General features: G+C 36.6%; 1 long non-coding RNA gene and 1 pseudogene across 3 annotated transcripts; both read right to left on the bottom strand.

Moving 5' to 3' along the window:
- Positions 1 to 4262: 4262 nt before the first annotated feature.
- Positions 4263 to 6480, bottom strand: LOC112167191 (annotated as a pseudogene).
- Positions 6481 to 9189: 2709 nt separating this feature from the next.
- On the bottom strand, positions 9190 to 10943 carry LOC112176877. 3 transcript variants are annotated; one of them, XR_002927184.2, is made up of 4 exons: positions 10910 to 10943; positions 10492 to 10618; positions 10334 to 10384; positions 9190 to 9459 (listed from the first exon to the last, which is right to left on the bottom strand). It is a non-coding gene; the product is annotated as an uncharacterized LOC112176877 (long non-coding RNA). The 3 variants fall into 3 exon arrangements; XR_005804835.1 differs by lacking the exon at positions 10910 to 10943 and adding an exon at positions 10715 to 10896; XR_005804834.1 differs by lacking the exon at positions 9190 to 9459 and adding an exon at positions 9476 to 10176.
- Positions 10944 to 11419: the final 476 nt, after the last annotated feature.

Genomic DNA, 11419 nt, shown 5'->3' with positions numbered 1-11419 from the left:
ACACCGTTGGTGAATTTTTCCCAATTTTGCACGTGAGTCACTTAATAAAGACAAAATGACCGATTTACCCTCAAATTCTTTCTTTCTTTTCTTTTCTTTTTTTCTTTATTCTTCTTTCTTTCTTTCTTTCTTCTTCTTCTTTTCTGGTTTCTTCTTCCCCTGATTTGAATCATCAAGATTCAAATCATCTTGCTCGTCCGATTCCCACCGCCGCTGCGTCTCAATCCACCTTCATGCACCACAGATGTTTCTGGTTCCCCCAACTTCAAATCCTATAGCAAATTGAAATTGTGCATTGAGGCTTCACCGCACACTCCGAGTTCATCCCCGCCACCGTCGCCAATGACTTGACCACAACATCCTCCACCACCGCACAACAACGTCATCCTCCACTGCTTCTCGATTGGGTTTGGGGATAAGGACTGCTTCTTCCTCCACCGCTAGCGAAATCGTGGAGGCTCAAGGCCACCGGCTGGAAGGACAGCCACAGCAAGGTTTGCACCACTAAAGGCCCCATGGATCGCAGCATCAGGCTCGTCGCCCACACCGCCATTCAATTCTACGACATGCAGGACCGGCTTGGATACGACCAGCCTAGCAAGGTCGTCGATTGGCCGCGCAGGACACGCAGAACGTGAGCCTCAATTTCTCGATGGTGGAGGCTCCGAGTCCTTTGTTTACTAATCGGCGAGGCACAATGGTGGGTAGCAGCGGAGTGGCGAAGCTGGTGAATAAGAACAGCTCGAATTTTCTGCAGGTGAGGATGGTGTTGAGGCCGAATTTGTTAATCTTTGTCTGCCTAAAATTGCCTCTGATCGAAGTTGGGCTAGAGGCCGAAGTTGTCGGCTAAACCGATGAAGTTGCAGGTGAGGATGGTGTGGAGGTGGTGTTGCATGTCGGGAAGAAGGAGAGGATGGAGGGGTGTGATTGGAGCTGTGATTTGAGAGTGCAGGGCTGGCGGGGTCTGAGTTTCTGATCAATGGTGTATAAAAGGGGGTCGGAGGAGAGAACGAGAGTGGTGGTGGTCAAGTCATTGGCGGCGGCGGCGGCGGGGATGAACTCGGAGTGAACGGTGAAGCCTCAATCCACAATTTCAATTTGCTATAGGATTTGAAGTTGGGGGAACCAGAAATATCTGTGGTGCATGAAGGTGGATTGAGACGCAGCGGCGGTGTTTGATCAGCGATCGGCGGTGGGAATCAGACGAGCAAGATGAATTGAATCTTGATGATTCAAATCAGGGGAAGAAGAAACCAGAAAAGAAGAAGAAGAAGAAAGAAAGAAAGAAAGAAGAATAAAGAAAAAAAGAAAAGAAAAGAAAGAAAGAATTTGAGGGTAAATCGGTCATTTTGTCTTCATTAAGTGACTCACGTGCAAAATTGGGAAAAATTCACCAACGGTGTCTGGACACTTAGGGACTTTCAGAATGATACCTGAACTTACAAAGTTATCAATGTGATACCTGGACTCATTTTTTCGTATCAATGTGATACCTAAGGCCAATTTCCGTCACGGAGCCGTTACGGAAATTGGTCATAGGTACGATGTTGATACGAAAAAATGAGTCCAAGTATCACATTGATAACTTTGTAAGTTCAGGTATCATTCTGAAAGTCCCCTAAGTGTCCAGACACCGTTGGTGAATTTTTCCCAAGGAAAAACTAGACAAACTTTCTTGTTGGAGAAGCTTGCTACTGGTTTTCCTTAAAGTATACGGAAAATTTTTTTTTTTTTATTATTATTATTATTATTATTATTATTATTATTATTATTATTATTTATTATTATTATTATTTATTATTATTATTATTATTATTATTATTATTATTATTATTATTATTATTATTATTATTATTATTATTATTATATTATTATTATTATTATTATTATTATTATTATTATTATTATTATTATTATTATTATTATTATTATTATTATTATTATTATTATTATTATTATTATTTTATTATTATTATTATTATTTTATTATTATTATTATTATATTATTATTATTATTATTATTATTATTATTATTATTATTATTATTATTATTATTATTATTATTATATTATTATTATTATTATTATTATTATTATTATTATTATTATTATTATTATTATTATTATTATTATTATTATTATTATTATTATTATTATTATTATTATTATTATTATTATTATTATTATTATATTATTATTATTATTATTATTATTATTATTATTATTATTATTATTATTATTATTATTATTATTATTTATTATTATTATTATTATTATTATTATTATTATTATTATTATTATTATTATTATTATTATTATTATTATTATTATTATTATTATTTTATTATTATTATTATTATTATTATTATTATTATTATTATTATTATTATTATTATTATTATTATTATTATTATTATTATTATTATTATTATTATTATTATTATTATTTATTATTATTATTATTATTATTATTATTATTATTATTATTATTATTATTATTATTATTATTATTATTATTATTATTATTATTTATTATTATTATTATTATTATTATTATTATTATTATTATTATTATTATTATTATTATTATTATTATTATTATTATTATTATTATTATTATTATCATCATCATCATCATCATCATCGCCTCCTCGTCTCTTATTATTATTATCATCATCATCATCATCATCATCGCCTCCTCGTCTCTTATTATTATGATCATCATCATCATCATCATCATCGCCTCCTCGTCTCTTATTATTATTATCATCATCATCATCATCATCATCATTATTATTATGATCATCATCATCATCATCATCATCATCATCATCGCCTCCTCGTCTCCTCGTTTTTCTGAAGGAGGTGATCGTGGTCTACACGGGCCTATTTCCGACGACCTTCTTCACGCTCCTAACTCTACTCTTCGCCGCTTACCATGTCCTTTTTGGGCTTTTTGGGCCGTCCGAGACCCACAACTGCCCCAGGAGCTTGGAGGAGATGCAGCCTCTTCCGCCACCGATCCAGCTCGGCGAGATCACCGCTGAGGAGCTCAAGCAGTACAACGGCTCTGATCCCAAGAACCCTCTGCTCGTCAAGTCTCAGATCTATGACGTGTTTCAGAGCAGGTGTTGAATCGAAAATTTCAATTTAGGGTTTAACTTTTGGGATTGTGATTGTTGTGCTTATCTGATTTATGAAGTAGTCAACTGGGTTTCTATTTTGATGTTACTTTGTTATCTGGTAATTTTAAAGTTGGAGACTTGATCATCTGATAGTTTCTAGGTTCTGTTAATTGTTGAATTTGGAAGATGATAAAGACTTGGGTAGAAACTAGAGCTGCAAATTGTTTCAATTTGGGGATTACGAATTTGCGATTTTTCTATGTGGGTTAGTGATTACTATCTGTGTGTTTTAACTTTTAACCAGTGGATGTTGTTTGTTGAGTCTCACCATTGTGATTAACAAGGTGGCTGCTTTCCATTTCACCGCTTGATGAGAAAGTGTTTCTATCTAGCTTGGTTTATGTTAGAGGTTCGATACAAAATAGTGAATTAGAAGTGTTTGGAATTGTTTGTTATGCAGCTTTTGTTTATGTATTTGCTAGTTCATCCATGGTGTTCGGTTCAAATTGGTTTCTGTAGAGTTAAATTTGTAGTTGGTGGAATTTCTTTTTTGATGAACTTAGGAAATACCTAGATGTTGGATATGTTAGTTTGATTGATTGTGCAGGCCTGGTTCTTGGAATTTGCTAATATATGATGGCAATGGAATTGGTGGTTGAGCTCGAGAGAGAGCTCGGTTGTGGTGGTTGTGGTGATTTGGGTGTGAAGAAAAGTAGGAAGAAAAGAAAAAGAAATGGAATAAAATAAAATAAATTAAAAAGAAAAAAGGAAGGGAGAAAGAGTATAGGGTTATATTGGACATTTCACTATTATCGAGCTGACTTGGCGTAACTTGGATTGCCACGTCAACAACTTAACGGCGCAATTTGACGGAATCTTAATGGTGAGGACCTATTGGACGGAAATTGTGACCTCAGTGACTTTTTGGATGAAATTAAAATGTCAGGGACTGAAACGATGTTGGAGGCAGAATACATGGACTAAACATAATTTAATCCAAAAAAAAAATTGTGAGAGCTGATTTGGTTTTTTTTTTTTTTTTTTAAAGAAGAAATACACAAAAAGGCTAGCGGACATATCACTACCACAATTTTGATACGTACGTATTAAGTTTATTTACAGTTTTCGATATAATTTTTCTTACAAATTAAACAACTACTAGTCATGCTCGATGTTCATGTTGTTGCCCTTACCAATAACATTTTATGGGTAACATGTTGAATCGAGGAAGCACCCGATGATTATATTCCAAGCCAAACTGGCACACCAGTGCCTAGAATCCATGACTCTCCTTGAATGAAACGACTAACTGTGAAGGGGCTGACCTCCTGTGGACCATTAAGCACATGAAAACCAGGCCATCTAACCCTCTTGTCAGTTGAGGCACCCACCCCTACATTCATATACTCCCCATAATAGAGTGTTGAAAGTGCAAAACTACCTAGCCTCTCCATTCCGTCCACCCCTTTGGATCAACCAAACCATCCAAATCTGTCTTCAAGAACAGAGTCCTCGAGTATCTCTGCCACGGCCGACCAAGGTAAGTCCTATACGAACCCTTAACCCCCTCAAACTCCCTCGCAGGTCTAACGCTACAACCTTGAATAACAATGCCCGTGTTCTCTCCCGGGTTGTCGCGTCCTTGGGCAGTGATCATGTTGGATTGGTGCCCCATTGGCCTCCTCACAAGAATGTCACAATTTTGTAGCACGACGGGGGCGTCACCGAATATGAAATCAATTGTGCCATATATGTGACAGTCACTGTAGAATTGCCTTAGGGAATGGGTGTAGAGAGTGTCTTGGTACCCCTTAATGCTGCATCGGTAAAACACTGCCAGGTCAGAGCTGACCCTCAATGCCACTGCTTGGTGCTTTTGTGGACCGGCCGTATTCTCAAACGTTATGTCCCTCGCCCAGAAACCATCCCCGGAGACACCTGCAAACGACAATATTATATGTGACTAATTCATAGTCATTAATTGTACTATGGTTTGCATATTCTAGCTTATATGATGTATTTTCTGACAATTAAAAAGGAAAATTTCTAAAATCCGCTATTGCACCCTGATAAAAGAGAATTGTGCTAGCTATGTATTGACAGAGATAAAGTTAATTTGGAATATATAATGATTGATTTTTGGGATCAAACTCACCGAATGTGGCTGAGGTCAAAGTGCTGTCACCGTCCATGACACTGCGGCTACCAGTGATTACAGTTCTGTCCATGCCATCCCCAACAAGCATCACATTCTTCATATGTCCACCAATTTCCACCTTCTCATTGTAGACGCCGGATTTCACATAGATTATGGCTCTTGGAGGTCGTCTGTGACCCATTCTAGCAAGTGCAGCCACGGCTTGGTTAAGTGTTGTGTGAGTGCCTGAACCATCTTTTGCAACCACGAAGTCAGCCCTGGATGTTGCTGGACTCCATGATGCTAAAAGCCCTCCATTTGGCCTGGGTTTGGAGTTTTGTCCATGTGATACGTCTACTATATATAACACCATAAAATGCAAAAACTCAGTTATGATAATAAGAAAAGCAGTACTTGTGGAGTTGTGGTCAGGGAATTAACCAAGAGATCGATCAATGTCGGAAGCTGGGAAATTGAGACACTTGGGACAGTAATTTGAATCACTAAATACTAATCATTATCGTCATTTTCACTATTGTAACACCAAAAGAAAAATCGCTCATCATTTCATTACAAAGAATTAATTGCAATTTTAATAGACGGAGCATGAGAAGCCACTCTACTTTTGGGGATAAATCAAGAGGAACAATGAGTATATAGACGTTTTATGTAAAAGTTTGGAAAATAGTAACTTTGAGTGCAAATTATACGTCCTTTTTTTTTTTGGCAATAAAAAAGATAAAGGTGAATAATAAATTATGAATTCGATCGTCACCTTACCTTTCTCTAACCAAAAAATAAATAAAAAATGTTCCTCTGCTAAATGTGCAACACAAAATATTCCTAATAGCAAGATGTCTTAACTGTATGTTTCAGTTGGTATAACGCACTGAAAGTAAGATTCAAATATCACCAATTGGCTTAGTTTAACGATCAACTACTTACTCATTGCCTCATCAGTAGTCATAGTACTCTTCCCATACAAAGCAAGAGCCTCATCAAGCACCATGGTCAAGTTTTGTGTCACCGCCCTATAATGATGAGCACCACTAGCATTCTTAAGAAAACCCTTCTCCTCCAAGCCATCCCAACAACTCCTATGGTTGGCAAGCACACCACTGAGCCATGTCCGAGCATCTTCTCTGGTATAATTACGCTCACCGGAGATCAACTCAGTGAGCCTCGGCACACTCTCATCATATAGTCTTTCACAGTCCATCAGAGCCACTTCATGGCCAGCAGAATCCGATTAGGAGCTTGTCAACCCATGTACCAGGTCCATAGATGTACGGACCACATTAGTGGCTTGAAGAACACCATTTAGGGCGAGCTGAACCGGGTTCGGATCTCGGAGGCAGGAGGTGCAAAAAGCAATAGCCATGGCTAGCAGGAGGAAGGTGGTGACAGAAGTGTACATTTTTGCTTAGTTAATGCTAGCTAGGGAAGAGCAGTGAGATGCATGAGCCAGCTATACCTTAAATGAGTTGCACTATCGAGGTGTTGTGGATTTATAGGGAGAGTTGAGGGAAGCAAACACGTGGAGCTAGCTACTAGTGTTGCATATAGCAAGCCAAGTGGCATTGGTGCTGAGGTGGAGGCAGTGCTTTGAGTTTGATACTTTGATGAGAAGCAAGTTGCGATAAATAATTGATTTCTAAGAGGGAGTTATGAAAACAGTTCTTAGGTGGCGAGTGGTTTGTGACGTTTATGTAAGGGTAGACTTATTGGGAAATGATGAGCTTCTTCCAAATTCAGCGATGCATGTCATACATTGTTTGCTGAGTTTCTTCCAAATTCCTTCACGTGATTGTTCCTGATTTTTCTCTCTTTTTCTTTGTATTTTTCTTTCTGCTAAGGAAGATAATTAGAGGAACGATTAGTACACAAACCTTAAGATTGATGTACGTAATTAACCAGGGATATATAAATATATATATATATTAATATATATTATATCAACTACCACGACAAATAAGAGATCATTTCTAGCCTAATTCTCTATTTTAAAAAGTTAATTTATAGTTATCAGTTCATGTCGATCTTCGATGAGTTTAAGAGCTATTATGATACTTCGATCTGTTCAGAGATAAAGTATATATGATCTTGTTATGAATTAGTATATATAAAACTCATGTTAGAGATAGAACCTAGCTAGGGACCTGAAACAACGTGTTAGGGAAACCAGCAGGTAGTGATTGATTTGGCAATGTAAGAGTAGAGGTACGTGCCATTGTTCTAAACATGCGCTATACATAACGTTCTATTTATGAATGTTTCGTCAGTTACTGCCGATTAATTACATTCCGGTACGTTTATATAATGCTGCCTTAAGATTGGTAGCAATCCTTCTTTTGTTTGGCTTTCCATTAAATGGTGAAGAGAACTGCTGGAGAAAGGATGCATCCGGAGAATTGGTAATGGGGAAGCAACAAGGATCTAATATGATAAATGGATTCCTAGACCCTTTCTTTTCAGAATTTGGAGTCCAGTGGTCCTCAATTCTGCTGCTACGGTGAATGAATTATTTCTACCCTCCGGTGAATGGAACATTCCTCTCATTTACAACAGTTCAACAGAGATGAAGCGGATATTATCAGTGGCATTTCAATGGGAAATAGAAATGACATCGATCAATGGAGATGGTTTTTTGAAAAAAAAAAAAAAAAGGCAGATACACAGTAAATTCCGGTTACAAGCTTGTTTTGGACATAGAGAGAAATCTGTCAAATATTGGTGGAGGTTCAAGTAATAAAGCCGACAGTAAGTTTTGGAAAGTGATTTGGGGACTTCATATTCCCAATAAGATCAAGTTTTTTTTTGTCGAGAGCAGTTCATGATATTCTTCCTTGTACCTATAACCTTCATCAAAGAAAGAATACAAACAACCCCTGCTGCTTCAGATGTGGATTTCAAGCTGAGACAACCTTTCATGCTTTATGGGATTGTGATTTTAGCCAGAAAGTTTGGAAGAAATCCAAGCGGAAAACGTACATCAGGAAAGAATCATTTTGTCTTTGCTAGTTGGTGTGAAGCAATGATTGGTCAAGCTACTAAGGATGAAATTGAATTGTTTGCTTATTAAATTGGTATCTTTGGAGGTTAAGAAATGACCATCTACATGGGAAGATTAATTCTCAGAGTCCAAGCTGCATCATCTCTAAAGCTACTTCTTTTTTGGGTGAGTTTAAGGAGGCTAACACCTTCAAGGGTCTCCAAAAAGTTGATAGAGATTGTCAATGGCAACCTCCCCCTGAAGGTGTGTACAAACAAAATACTGATGGTGCTGCAGATCCGCGAAATGGAAGAAGAGGCCTTGGGGCTGTGATTCGAAATGAGAATGGTGAACTTATGGGAGCATTTGCACAACAAATTATAGGTACGATCACTACCAGAAAAATGGTCTTTTACTGCCCACAAATGGTCTTTTACCAGAAAAATGATCTTTTACGGCACACAAAAATGCGCCGTAAATGGACATGCCGTAAAAGACAAAACTATTTTACGGCGTGTTTCCGAAAAGCCTTAAAAGACCCTACCAGCAAGCCGTGAAAGACATAAAAGATCGCCGTAAAAGGGTTTTAGAGATTCTTAATTTCGATTTTCAAATACAAAGCGCGCCGTGAATGACCAAATATGTGCGCCGTAATTGATATCAAAAGCATGCCGTGATTGATCTCAAAAGCACGCTGTAAAAGACAACAACGAATGCCGTAAAAGGGTCTAAGAGATTTTTTATTTCATTTTGAAATAGCAAAGCACGCCGTAATTGATATCATAAGCACGCCGTAATTCATGTCAGAAGCACGCCGTAATTCATATCTGAAGCACGCCGTAAATGTGGTTGTAGGATATATTTACAGCATGTAACATTTGCACCGATTTTTTTTTTCCTGTAAATTTTGTGATACCATTTCAAAATCTATATAAATCTATACAATTTATTGAGTTGAAAAGAGAGATAACAAACTGCAATATCACATTACAAAATGTAAATTAATATGCCAACAACAATGCTGTATGAAAACAACTTAATTAAACCAACAATTTATCATCACCGTCCTAAAATGTAAAACATTCCTGATTAACAGAGAGCATCCTAGATTAGAATCATCTTTGTTGATTGCAAAAGATGAATGGTCAGTGATCCATGCTGTGGCCTTTTAAATATCTTCATATTATGTTTGATGCCAACTTTTACCTACATAACCAAAACAAACACAAACAGAGCAATGAAATCTAGTCTGTCATGTGTCTTAATGTCTTTCGTTCAAGGAAAACACATGTAGCTAAAGTTCTAATTCATCAATTAATGTATCATAAGCAAATAGAAGCCCTTATTTACAATTAATGTTCTAATTCATATTATAGTGATGGAATCAATATATGTCTATCAATCTGCAATGTATGTCAATGGAGAAAATGGGTTGTATCTAGATAAATGAGCAGAGAGATCATGATTAATAGCAATAGTTGCTGTAAAAATATAGTAACTTGGAGCCTTGATGAAACAAAGTTCAAAATGAAACAAAAGCTATATGCAAAACAGCAAAAGGAAACCAAGAATGCACCATGTGCAAAACAAACAAAAAAAATCATTGTTCTGGATGTATTAAGTTAAAAAATCAAACCATTATACACTTACATGAGCAACAAAACATTACTAGAAAAAATATTTACAGCAAAACCTATATCTCTAAACCTATTGGCATGCAAAAGTCATAATGGCTATCAATGTGAAAAATGAAAAGATATCTTTTTCCCCCTAATATACCTTCTTTTTAACTACTATAGGGATCCACTTACTCTATGTAAAAGTTCAGCACATTATACCTCAAATAAAAATAGTGGTTCCCTTATCTATTGTGAAGGTAATTGTCAGCATACTTCATTAATTACCATAGACACAGAAATGCCACTGTAAAGGAAGCAAATATAAGAAACTTGCATAGAAACATAGTAACAAATTGAGAGAGATAAACCATTCATTATCAAAAGTTCAAAACCAGTCAATTGTTGCTGTACTCATGCCTGATAGAATATGTCTACAATATCTTGCATCCTAGAAAATATACATGAATGCATGGTTGAGAATCATGAGAACTGAGTATCCATGGAAGAAGCCCCTGAATATAGAAGAATGAGTTGAATATAATTGGAATCTAGGCATAATTGTAAGCATATAGTAAGCAGAAAATGCATGATCATAAATAGAGAGAAGTGTTTTACATACTTGTTCACAACAGCATCAAAATCTTGAATCACTATAGCAGCGGCATTGAAGACCCTTCCAAAGACGAACAACCAGAAGTTCTTCATCACTGGATAGCTGGCTTTTCAACCCCATGACTGACAATGCTCTGAAATAAATAAAAAAGCAGACGAATCAGTAAAAATAAATTGGAAGCAAATAACCTCCAGGAAATAACATACTCTAAGCATTAATCAACATGTACTTTGAAATCTGCAGGAGAGCAAAAAATCACCCTCAAAAGAACCAACAAGCAACTCAACAGAAGGTTAACTGCAGCAACTAAATAACCGAAATAAAAAAGTTGACATCAGCTACACAAGGCAGAGTCCAAACATTCAAGACATGAAAAGTTCTTTTTTCCATTCATAAAGCGACACAGAGGGAAAATCCTATGCACTGAATGCCTCACATAGCCGGCGGGCCTTGTCACAATGGTGATGCAAGACCTATACCAGATGTAAAAAGGATGAGTCAGAAATAGACATCCATTGGAAAAAAGAAGACTGTATTTAGTGCAATACTATGCACTAGGCAAGAAATGACCATCTTATGCGCTGCTCGGGAATGAACAGTCTCAACTCTAACCACATCGGTGCTCTAACTTAGACAAGTACCCATGTTTTGGTTCTCAAAATTAATGACAGAAAACAACCATTCAAGAAAAGGTTCAAGCTTTCACTGAGATTCACTCAACTATGCAACGGGTCTGCCAAATTCATAACTACAACTAACAACTAACACAAAGGAAGCCTTAGTTGTAAGACCAGAACACTTGAAAGACACAAACACCAATGGAAAACAGAGAAGGATGTTGAGTAAGTGGGTTACCCTGAGAAAGGCAACTCCAGCAAGTGGAATCGAAGGCAATGTTGGACTTGAGCCGAGCAGAAGCAATGGCGCTGTGAAG

This window comes from Rosa chinensis, chromosome 1 (assembly GCF_002994745.2).
Source record: "Rosa chinensis cultivar Old Blush chromosome 1, RchiOBHm-V2, whole genome shotgun sequence".
Taxonomy (NCBI): Eukaryota; Viridiplantae; Streptophyta; class Magnoliopsida; order Rosales; family Rosaceae; genus Rosa; species Rosa chinensis.
The sequence above is the reverse complement of the archived record's forward strand: the minus strand, read 5'-3'. Positions and strand labels throughout refer to the sequence as shown.